This window comes from Taeniopygia guttata, chromosome W, assembly GCF_048771995.1.
Source record: "Taeniopygia guttata chromosome W, bTaeGut7.mat, whole genome shotgun sequence".
Classification (NCBI taxonomy): domain Eukaryota; kingdom Metazoa; phylum Chordata; class Aves; order Passeriformes; family Estrildidae; genus Taeniopygia; species Taeniopygia guttata.
In genome coordinates, this window is record NC_133064.1 from 2,740,419 (window position 1) to 2,752,772 (window position 12,354).

The window sequence follows — 12,354 nt, forward strand, 5'->3', positions numbered from 1 at the left end:
GGCAGGAAGGATGTGACCTCTGCCCAGACAGCAGTGCCTGGGAGCACGAGCTGTTAAAGTCCAGCTTGGGGAGACATCAGCCTTTGCACTGCCCCGGGTCCCTCCTGGCCATAAAGCACACGTGCAGTCTGGGCAGGGCCGGGCAGGGGCTTCCCCAGCAGGCCAAACTGCTCCTGTGTGCCTGGCCAAGGCCAGCCCTCAGTAGCTTTGCCCCCCTGCTTTACACTCACCTACTTGGTTGCCTTAACAGAAGCATCTTTGCCCCTGCTCATCCCCTGGATACCATGGAGAAGCAGGATTTCAGGAGTCCTTTCGTTCAGTCCATAAACACAACTCAGTTCTTTGCCTCCCATATCTTTCTGTGCTGATGGCAGGAGTCGGAAACCATCGGGAACCTCATGTTTCTGAAGGGCAGAATGAAAAACAGTTGGTACAATTCAACAGCTCTAAGTGGACTGTAATCCCAGCACGGTCGAGATGGTGATACTTGGAGATCTCAGAATCCAGATCTTTCCTGCAGCACATGTTCCTGTCCCTCTAAAATCACATCTGTGGCTTTTTCCTTGTGCCTCACAGCATGTGGGCTGCTCGTAGTGCACAGTCAGCCAGCATTGCCACCAACAAGTGCTCCTCAGGGAAAAATACACCTGTACAGGAGCAGAATGAAAGGATCTCTGAGGCCAGAGCAGAAAATTAGCGCCACTAACAACTCAGGTGGATTGCAAAGCTTTAGTATCAAATCCAGGCTGAATATTACTTGTTTGTTTGCCTTGCATGCTACATGCATAATTCCTCTTTGGAATTGTGTTTACAGTAATAGATGGCCCTGGAGAGATGTAATTCATGTGATAATGCTGACATCAGAAATCTCCAGGTGCAGCTGGGATGATTTATACTGGCCTCTTTATAGAACCAAGCCCCATGAATTATTTACAGTTTTCTGAGAAAAATAGATTTAGTATGTCTTACGGCTGGCAGTTCTCCATGGGAGCTGCGCTCCGTCCGCCTGTGCAGGACAGGGAGCAGTGGAGCGGGAGGATGCAGCAGCCCCTGCGAGCGGTGCATGCAGGAGCAGCAGGGGCAGGCTGGCACCTGGGCACGGGGGCATGGGGACAACGTGAGGCTCGCTGGGCCAGCTCTCCAGTGGCTGCCTCACCACTTCCCTGGAAATTCCAGGCACCCCTGGTACAAAAGTATTACCTGAACGTTGCCGTGTGTTTCACAAGGAGTCTGGTAAAACACCTGGTGAAACACTCACGGTGAAAGCTCAGCCATCCCCACTCCTCGCAGCCGTTCTACACTGCCAAAGCTCAGCCATTTCCAGTATTTGTGGCTGTTCTTTGTTTCGCTGCTGGACTTAACTGTACCAGCCGTTACCCAAATATTGGGAGATGCTACTTAGAAGGTCACTGTAACATGCCAGTAGAGAGACCTTACACTGTAAATCCCCTGTACTTTTAATCATCTACTGGCAGCAGACACAAAGAGAATCCAAATAAACCATGATCTTCCCGAATACAGATGGTTTGGATTTTAGAGAATTGGCTTGAACAGATTAATAGAGCCCCAACCTAAGCAGAAAATGCTCTTTAGGAAATGAGCTGGATGCTTCCAGCTCGCAAACAGCATTATGAGAGCAAACTGCTGCCAGGGGCTGCCCAGAATGACTTGCTTTTTGCTGTTCAATTTATTATTTATTTGGTCTCAACAGCTCTGGTGAAATACAAAATGGGAGTGCAGAGGTGAAAATCACCCAGACACAGCTCCCTTTGGTTTGATGTGGCACCAGCTGCACATGGAGTTTGGTAATTCCTGTGTCTTTTAAGTGATTATTGTACTTCAGTGACTGCCAAGGGGTATTTAAAATGTTCTATTAACACTGTATTACTCATTCCAGTGAACTTAACAAATCATAAAAGTATAGTGGCAAGGTACAGATTTTATCTGATTGGCTCTTCTATCGTGGTTTAAAACAGGATTTCATGATTTCTGCAGAGGAGGAAATAAAATCTGCATCACACTGGGCTGAAATGAGGCTGTGCACAGACACACCTCAGCATCATTCAATATTTAATGGTGTTACTTAACAATTTTTTGCTGAAAAAAGGCTTTTCCCACTGCAAAGCTTCTTGCTAGTGATGATTTTTCTCCTTCCTTCTGGAAAAATTTCATAAGAAATGTTAATATTTTATCAGGTTGCTGTTGGACTAACATAATTGCCTCTGTGTTCTCAGTATATACCTTCCTTGAAGCATTATTGAAATGGCTGGGGGCTGAGCATGGTTCAGAACACAGAAAACTAGTAAAAGATTAACTATTTCAAAATTTGTCACTATTTTATAATGTATTATTGAGAATGTCATAGAAAACTCATCAAAGCTTTAAGCCAAGTTGAAACAAGCTCCCACAAAACATAAATTGTTAATTGTTGCTCAGTTCCCAGTGACAATATAACACTGCAGGCATGAGCAAGAAAAGAAAGATTAAACCTGGAGAAGTAGAGAGAAGCTCTGTGTTCCTGGCAGCAATTGGTAGTTTACAGGAAAGGAAAAACCCAACATTTTGGGGCTATTTAAAGAGTAATAATAGAATTGCAGGAGGTGTGGTGCCACAACACTTTGGACAGGGGCTGCTAATTGTTCTGGAAGGCTTTTGATGTAACAGTGGCCTATTTTCCAGACAGTTCCTTCCAGCTCACAGTCTCCCGCAGCATGGAAGTGTTCTGGATAGTGTGGGAGTGGAGGGGCCAGGTCCCCGGGGAGCAGAGGCAGCTGGGCAGTGCTGTCACAGGCTTTTCTTCCAGCTCAGTACTTAACCTGAGGATGTTTTACCTTGCTTAGCCCATGAGCAATCCAAACACCATGAGATTTGTTCTGTGGACTCTTCCTTTCACTTGGATTTCACATTCTGTCTGTGTTAATACACCTTGGGTTTTTGGGGATGTGTGTGGTACTGAGAATCACAGGCATCCCTGGGGAGGACAGCAAAAGAGAGAAAAAGGAAAATGGAATGAGACCTGAAGCATTTATGGAGGTAAAGTTGCTCAGATTTACCCTGTGTCAGGCTCACTGAGCAGTGTGTGAGTCCCAGCTGCGTGTGACACTCACCTGTCTGGGTGGGTGACCATCCAACAGACGTGGGGGTGAGAGTTGGGGATAGAATCAGCCACAGGAGCTTTCTCAGGCCCTGAGCCTCTAATCTTTGGGGCATCTCCCAAGCAATGCTGTCCCTCCTGTTCCACCACACCACAAACCACTGCAGGGACAGGAGTTCTCCCTGGTGCTCCTGAGGCTGCTCACCCCTTGCGGGAGGAAAAAGCCCCAGACCTAAAAGAGTGGTGTAATTAACATTCAGGCTCATCACGCTTGGTCTCTTGTCTCTGGAACTGGCCAGAGTGGAAAATTACCTCCTTCTGTTGGCCTCTCTGTAATTCTGTAATTTGATTTTTCCTGGTTCTTATATTATGGTACATAGGGAGTACCAGCTGTCCGTCTTCTCCAGGGATTTTTGCTTTTACAGGTCCATAACCGTTGCCTTCAGTGTCTTTCCTGCTGCGAATCTGTAGCACATCCAGTCCCTCCAAGATGCCCAGCTTTCCTTAACCTGTGAGAGCTTTCAAACAATCCATTTCAGCTCTAAGCAGTGCCTTTGCAATCCCCATCCTCTTTTCCTCCCCTCCCAGCCCGTTACAGGGTGGCTTTTTGGGAGTAAGAGCCATGACCAACACAACCCAGAGACAACAGACCTGCACCTTCCTGAGAAGCACTTTTTGGCTGTGGATTTGGTACTTTCAGCATTGGGCTAGCCCAGCAAACATGGCTTTTCTTAGCTCACGTCCTGCTAAAGCTGGTGTGCCACCTGAAGAGCTGTCACCACTCCACCACAGTTAACACTGGTGGAGATTGTGTACTGGGCCACGGTTGCCTGTATTGCTCATTCTGTGCAGGATTATCAATAGGGAATTTGCACTAAAATCCCTCTCTGCAGACCTTTAAGCAGTGTTCAAACTGGAGAGCTCTGAGAAGGAGCCCAGCTTCTGTAAATCCTCTATCATTCCTGCCCAAAACTGTAGTCAGCACACCCACCCCACCCATGCCATTGGAATTCCAAATCAGCATGCATATCTCCTTTCAGGGTGGAGATTTCTCCTGCACTTTGGGTTTTGTAACCCCAGTGTTTGGGTTGCAGCTGACAATCATTTCTCCTGTGTCTGCAGGGCATGGAATGGCTTCTCCCATTCCAAATGCCAAGAGCAGCACAGTAGATTTGTGGAGCTTTATCCAAGTTAGGACAAGTCCTCCTCCCCCAGGGAGGTTTTGGAAGCAGGAGGACAGATTTTTTCGCAATGGGCTATCCCTACTTTTAATGTCATCTTTTTAAAAGAGAATTCGTTCACTTACCTCAAATCCAGACAGCCTCAGGATTTTGGCTTCTTTTGAAGAATTGAAGGCAGGTCAAACTCACAGTCTCACCTGACCATGTCTGAAGGAGAAATCAGAATGATCCCCAAGACATGACCTTTAGACCCTTTAGAGTGTGACAAGCATACAATTAATTAAAAGCCAAACCTTCATTTCAGTTGTGTGAATTCAGACAAAACTGACAGGTGTTCCTGAAAACTGCTGTAAGAGGCTTTCAACCATTTCCATACAGAGTTATAAAGATTTGGGAAAAGAGTGATTTTTTTTGTGGTTTCCTTCAGGTGATGTCCCCAAATCAAATCAAATCTTTTAGGAAATACCTGCTCTTTAATTAAACATGCTCATTAGAAGAAGGATAATAATAACGTGGAAACCCTGGAAGATCCTTGGGCACAGAAAGCAGCAGCATTCCTCTTAATGGGGTGGAAGATTTGGCTCCAATCCCTGAAGTGCTTGCCAGGATGTGGCACCCATCCCACAACTCACACTGAGGCATTTGGATATTCCTGTTCAATAAGCTGCTTTGTTCCATTTGGGTTTGTGTTGATTTTTAAACTTTCTGTGCATTCAAACCAAGCAAATTGCCATGGCACAAGTTACTGACAGACCTTCCCAAGGAGCTTTAACCTGCTGCAGGATACTGCAGCAGTGGGTACTGCAGCAATAAAATTGCAAAATGTCAATGTGTAAGTGTTTCACTAGGATTTCTGCGAGTGTGACTGCAGTAGGGAAATGAATCAGTTGTCTGTGCTTAGTGGAATTATCTTTATAAACAGTTCACTTGCAGGCTGAGGGGCATGCTGTGAAAGCAGCTGTGTGCAAAACAGCCAGAATATTTTTCCCTATTCTCTTATGCTGTTTGTCTAACTTCAATTCAAGCTGCCCAACATTTCCCCAGAGACTGGGGACCGTTTGGGAAATGCAGAATCTCTCTCCAAAAACACAGATGCTGAACAGCCTAATAATTAATTGCTTAGGATTATCAGTACAAGACAGCTCTGGTGTAGGATAAGGAATGCCAGTTAAGAAAATCCCTATTCCAAAATACTCCTGGAAGGACTCGGTGTCAGTCTGTTCAGGAGCCCAGCTAGGCACTTACCCCTTGGCACCCCTGGCCCAGCTGGACAGGCTGAGCACACAGAGCAAGGAAAGAGAAGAGGGAACAAGCAAAACAGAGCAGAGGGAAACAAGAGGGATTAGTTAGAGGAGAACTGGGAGGAGAGTAGTGAGCAAAAGGGTGAGTAGGAGGAAAATCGATCTGAGCTGTAGGCGGGTAAGAGGTACATAAAGCCATGAAGATGGCACCAGATTAGAGTCGTGAGTCAAACACTAAAGCATGAAGCAAGTCTACAAAGGGTTTCCCAGGTTCTTGTAATTCACACAAAACTTGAGGAAATAACCCCTCTGCTAGAGAGCTGTTACACAAACCCAGTGTTCATCATGTGCAGTAAGTAATGCTCAAAGGTGAGTCGTGGAGCTGATGCACATATGTGGGGTCAAGTAGTGGCACAGGTTCCAAATGTGTCCAAAATACAAGGAAATAATAGGATGGGATTAAGAATTGTGCAAAAATGTAAAAACTGAGATTACTTTGAAAGTAATTACTTACCCTGAAAAAGGAGGAATTTGTATGGTTTATACTTCCAGACCCAGCTTAGGCTCTGAAGAGGAATCAGTTCAATCCACCCAGCCACTGAATTACACTCATGGACATTTTTCCTCAATCACAGACACAGGCAGTAGAGACACTTACCCTGGCAAACCAAAAATGGCCAGTGCCAGATTACACAAAACCTGTGATGTTTTCTCTTGCTATAAAACCTTATCTGCCTTACTATTTATTTCTGTAAGCTTACACTTCTTCATAGCACTCTCTAAACTTCTAGTGGCCACAAATGAAACTCAGTGCTGAACTGGTGAACATCATGTGGAGACTGTTCTCCAGGTGCTTTCATGTTCCTCTCCATTTGGTACTCTGGGAAGAAGGGCCAGAAGGGTGCAGTGAGTGACACCTCCTCTTGCCAGAAGACCCTCCAGGTAACAGCTCATGCCAGTGGCAGAACATTCTCTCCAGGGACAGGATCACATACCTCATGTACTCAAACCATCCTCAAAAGAGCAAATTCCTCTGACACAGATCCAGAGATGAAATTACAAAGCAAGGAAGATGTACAGGTCTGTCAAAAACACCATGTGAGGCTACCTGAGGTTCAGAAGGGTGGTGTTTCTGTAGCAGACAAACATGTTTGGCATTTCTGTTCATAAATTCTGAGCACAGTCACAGCCATGAACACATGGCAGAGGGAAGCTGGGCACGGCACAGCTCCATCCACCCGAGAGAGGCTCCTTGGAGCTTCTCTGGCAAGACAACAATTTGCAGGAATTCTGACAGCAAGAACAAGAGACAGTAATCAAGCAGAACCTAAATGTGTTGTTTGTCCAAGGGTACAGGTTGAACACTGCAGGGAACCCGATTCCCAGCTTCCCTAAACAAGAGTCAGGAACAGTTCTCCAGGGATGTGTTAAATTATTCTAGAGTAAGGCTGATAGCGTGGCATCTGGGTGAGCCTGTGCAGCTACTTTTCTTGCTGAGTGGGAGGAGGATTAGTGGAGAGAGAAAAAAGACATCAGGGAAGGTATTCTGTGTTGTCAAAAGCTACAGCACGTGTAACTCTGTGGGTGGCTGCACATCCTTATGGAGTCCCCATGGATTGTGGTGAGGCTCTGCCTCTTTTCTCATCAGCCAGAGCTGGTGCATCCTCCTGTGGGCACACACCTATAACAGGAGTATATTGTGGATTTGTTTTGGTCCAAATAGCAGCACTTTTGAAGAAGGTGCACAGATTTAATGCAGATGTGCCTACATCAAGATTGCTGACATTTTTATAGACCAGCACACACAAAGCATAAATCATATTTACCAGCAATGCAGTGCTTAGGCATTTCCACTCTGCTTACTTTGGGAGTTCAATCAAATGACTGCTATCACTATCTAACATCATTAATCAGCCATTTTAAGCAGTAGTGGGGGCTTAAAGTAGGATGAGTGAGTGAATTTCTAGTTAGCACATGCTTCTCTGCATATTAATTTTTAAGTCTTGACTAGAATCATAAAATATCCTGAGTTGGAAGGGATCCACAGGGACCAGCAAAGTCCAACTCCCAAAGTCAAAGGAGAGGGAAACCTCTCCTTGCCCTCGTGCTGTTTCAAATCAATCTTTGCCATAGCTCCACATGAGCTCTGCTCAGTGATTCCTTTTCTGGAATATTTCCCCCTTAATTTCAGGCTTTAAGCCACATCTATAGGGAACAGCATTTCAACTTCCATAAGGCACCCTCCCTGGTGTAAAGACCGAAGGAATTTCTTTTTCCTGTGTATATGGAGCCTGCAAAAGAACCATGGGAGCTCTAAGCCAAGGAAAAGAAAAAAAGGATAAAAGGATGCTGTGATAAGTTATATGTATGTATGTGGCCACTTATATATACACACACATAGATACATGTATATCTATATATACATCCATGGCTATTGGTGCAGGCCCAGTCATGAACACATTATATAAAATGACATTGTGAGGTGGCTAAAAGCAGCAACTTCCCTCAAAAACAAACAACCTGACTCACTTTCACATGCCTCTGGTAAAGCAGAGGGATGCTGCTACATCATGATGGATAAACCCTGTGGATCCTGGGGACAGCTGCCTTGCCAGTCCCAGCAGAACTGCGAGTCCCATGGCAGGACCTGGCTGCTCACGAGTGGCTCCTCACCTGTTCCTGTGTGCAGGGAACCATTGCTGGAAACCTGTGCACAGAGCTGGGTGTCCTGCAAACTGCTCCGGCAATAGAGTAAAAATAACAATCCACATAACCTATTGTTCCTTTTATCTGCTGCTTCCCTGCCCAGACACTAAGCCCACGTGGTGAGAGAGCAATTGTAGGGCAGAATAATTCATTAGGAGCATCTGGATGCATACCCTGCAGCCACAATTTGTCTTGGTGTTCTTACTTTCTTCTCCTTAATTGCATTCCTTGCCTGCTGCTGTGTGAGCAGAATTTCAGTGGAATCACTTCACTAGGACATATCACTTGGAGTTGCTTCAGAGATGATTTAATCTTTGTACAATGCTTTGAATTTGTAAGTAATATTATTGCTATGTACCGTGCTCTCTCCTGGAGGATTCCCCTACTACTGAGAATTTTCATGGAATTACAGCTAGAATTGCCTGGCAGACTGGTTTCTCCCATCTTTTTTTTGCATGCCAACCAATCAGGAGAACAGCAATGTCACTATATGGGATAACATCCCAAAGTAAACACCCGCACAAAGGGCTCTGAGTAACGTTGTAGTAATTCCTGATCACAGAAGTGCCTCCAGGGAAACATGAGATGGATTCCCTCTTTAAACCACATAAAATAGCAGGGTTTTGTTGCTGCTCTAGTCAAGCCAACACACATTCCCTTCCCTCAGAAAGTATGAAGGCAGCAATTTGCCCCAAATGGGTCTGGTTTTGTGCAGACAACAATGGAAGTCATAAAATCAATAATATCCCAAAACAATTGCCCAGAGCTGAAGAATGGGATACGCTGGGTGAAAGCTAAGCAAAAATAATGCTCCCTTAAGGAAAGACATCACAAATCACAGAAGACAAGATGCAGCAAGGAAGAGTGACAGCCAGAAAAGCCAAAATTTTGATTTGTGGCAAAACAGACGCATAGGAAGAAAAAAAAAAAAAAACCAAGCAAAACATCTAAAAAGCAAAACATTTCCATGTTCAAAAGGGTCCAGAGACCAATCTGTGAGCAAAAGTCACCTTCCCACTGAAGTTCCAAGTGAGAACCTGAGAAGGAAAGAAGTGTTTGAGCACTGCAAGGCTTCAGGACTTAATCAGTTCGGCTCTTCTGGGGAAAGGAAATTCAGAAAGGAAATACAATGGAAAGAGGCACAGAACTCGGGTCAGTGACTTTTAGTTCCTCAGTCTTATCCCTCATTTCTAAATAGCCCTGCAAGACCACATGTATATTCTAGTACTCTGAATGCATCACTGTACCCGCAGTTTCCCAGATCCCAGGAGCTCCATTCCCTCCTGCTTCCTAAACTAATCCTGAGTGACAGCATGTGGATCTAACACTTTTAAAGCATTAAAGCCAAAGGTGCTCCTTGAGGAAGCGCAGCAAAGCGGGGAAGCAGCAGCTCAGTCCGTGCTGTTCCAGAGCTCATGCCGGGAATTCAGCGGTGTGGCTCCCCATCTGTTGGCAGAAGCAAGGAGTAACGCTGGAGCTCCTCAGGAAAAGAGATTTGGATCCAGATGGAGTCAAGGGCCCCATTCTGTGTCAGTCAGCCCCTGAATTCACAACTTGGGGAAAAGAGCTGTTCTCCACTTGGGAAACATGCCTGCCATGCTTGGAGGAGAGGTTGTACAGAAACATGGACTTATATAAAATCCATGGATTTGATGGAGCACAGCCAGAAAGAGCAATGCACAGGAAATAATTTTTGAATAGGTGGAGTAGGAAAAATCTCCACACCTCCATGTCCTTGCCGTGAAATTTGCATTAGGATTTCTGTATGTCTCTAAGCACGAGAGGATCCCTTATCCAAGGAATAATGAGGCACTGCTCTGTCTTTGTGGAATTCTCTGCTGGGCTGCACTAACTCCAACTGTGGTAATTAACAATTCAGTTGGAATGGAGCCTGATTTAAAGCTGAGCTCTCTCCAGCAAGTGCCAAACGTGAGGCAGGAAAGTACCTGGGCAGAGAAATGTTCCCTGGAGAAACCTGTACACAAACACGTGAGTCTCCTGGTAATGTTCCTATTCTTAGGAGAATTTCAGAGGTTCTGGCACATGTCCCCACCCCTTTAATTGATTCAGTGACCAGTGTTCCATCTGAAATCACATCGCTGCGTGAGGAGGCACGAAGGCACAGGTATCCCTCTGCCAAGGGCTATCTCTGGAGCTGTGGCTGCTATTGATTTGTTGGTTCCTTCTCTCCTAGATATCGATGTTAGGAAACTGAAACTTCCAAAAGATCTGGGCTCAGCCCTTGACACTGAAACAGGCCTTTAGCCTAGGAAGATCTCTAATCTATCAATTTTGTCTGAAAGTTTTTCATTTAAATGGGGGAGGAAAAAAGGAAAAAGAAGAAACGCTCCACGTTTTAACATAGAAAGGCACAATTCTTTCAGCATGAAGAATTGCCACCATTTACTTTCTGCCTACAAACCGTACAAGTTGCAGCATCTGCCCTTTCCTCAAATTAATAATTTTCAAAATTACCATCTAAATTACTTTTGATTCCAGATTAGCTGAAAGGTATAGAGAATTAAACTCTTTCCCCCCCTGTTTGGATCAATTGATAGAGAAAACCATGAAAAGATGAACAGGGAGAGGATTGCTTAGGAAGACAATCTGCATTATCTCCCGGTTTCTTCATATTAGAAAATGAGTCAAATAAGAATGTGAATAAATAGGTGTGTTCAGAACTGCTTAAATACAAAATTACTGATACATATAACAGTGGTGTCCCAAACCCTGACAAAATGAGACAAACAGGAATAGAGGTTGGGAAAGAGAAGAGGAGCAGTGGGACAGAAAGGAGTGTATTTTTTACTAGGGCATGTTGCTGTTTTGGAGTGAAGGAGCACGAGTGAAAGATGAGACTGAGGAATAAAGGAGAGGATGAAGGAGAAAAGTCCGGAAGCAGAAACTGGAAATACCTGCTGGAAGTGACCAAGAGCAGGATCTGAGAGGGGCAGCGGCGGATGCTCCTCCTCATGGCCCCAGTGCAGGGAACAGCTGCTGTTTCCCTCAGACATGGATCTGTACGACATAATATTTAGTCTGGGTCATTATTCACTGTTAAGGGGCCCTTTTATCTCCAGTAATCTCCTTCCTGACAGTGTGTCCCACAAACCAGGCTTTGCATGTAGCAACCTTGTGAATACTGAAGTCAAAGCCAAATGTTCAGCCCTGGACAGGAGTTAATGTCCTGCCCAGAGCAGGAATTGTCAAAAGCACAAGTAACCTCTGCTGCTTTGTTCAACCAAAATGTTCCTGATTTTAATTAACTTTGTTTTTATTGTGGTGTGGGGAATTTGAGGCAGGCAGAAAAACAGAAAGGTGCTGAAAGACATAGCTCTGGAACTCAGCATCACATTTTTGGTCTAGGAAAACCAAGTCTGTTTGAACAAGAGTTTTCTGGCACAAGAAAATTGAATATTGTTGCTGTTGAAAAAGCAACCAAGTGATCTCTACAACACCTGCCAGTCCAAAACAAAGATGACTTTTAGTACAGAGCAGCAGCCCATCATCACTTTAAGAGACAGAATTTTCCAGATTTTTATACTTAATCAGATCAGCAACTGTATCTGCATTCCACTTGTCCTAAATTGCATTACTTGTCAACAAATGTGCATATGGCAGAACAGCACTACTGTCATCCCTAAATATGACCACTTTATCTGTTAATTAATCTGCTTATTAATGAGCAAAACCATCGGTTCAGAATATCACTCTTGTGCATCACCCAAGTCTCCAGTCTTTCCTCAAAAGGATTTGGAAACCAGGAGTCCATTTGGAGCTTTTAAAAGGCCAAAAGGTTAAAATGCTATACCCTTCCAAAGCTCTCTAATGCTGGCAGCCCAGTGAAAAAGAAGCGATAAAGCAACCTGTAATTTAGAACAACGCCAGGCGGGAGGTCCCAGCTATCACCAGAGCTTCACCAGAGCTTCACCAGAGCTTCACCAGAGCTTCACCAGAGCTTCACCAGAGCTTCACCAGAGCAGGGCCCTCCGGAGCGCCCTGGATCCTCACCTCGGCACGTCCCGCGGGTGCCAGAACGCCCGGCCCGCATGGCGGCATCTCCCGCGGGTGCCAGCAGCGGCGGGGCCGTGCCGGGCCGTGCCGGGCCGGGCAGGGGGCCGGCCCTGGCGGC

General features: G+C 45.3%; 1 long non-coding RNA gene across 2 annotated transcripts; it reads right to left on the reverse strand.

The window, feature by feature from the left end:
* Positions 1–2,837: 2,837 nt before the first annotated feature.
* On the reverse strand, positions 2,838–12,308 carry LOC140682164 (uncharacterized). 2 transcript variants are annotated; one of them, XR_012053429.1, is made up of 4 exons: positions 11,138–12,308; positions 4,401–9,668; positions 3,108–3,612; positions 2,838–2,971 (listed from the first exon to the last, which is right to left on the reverse strand). It is a non-coding gene; the product is annotated as an uncharacterized lncRNA (long non-coding RNA). The 2 variants fall into 2 exon arrangements; XR_012053427.1 differs by having other exon boundaries at positions 2,838–3,612.
* Between the last annotated feature and the right edge of the window lie 46 nt (positions 12,309–12,354).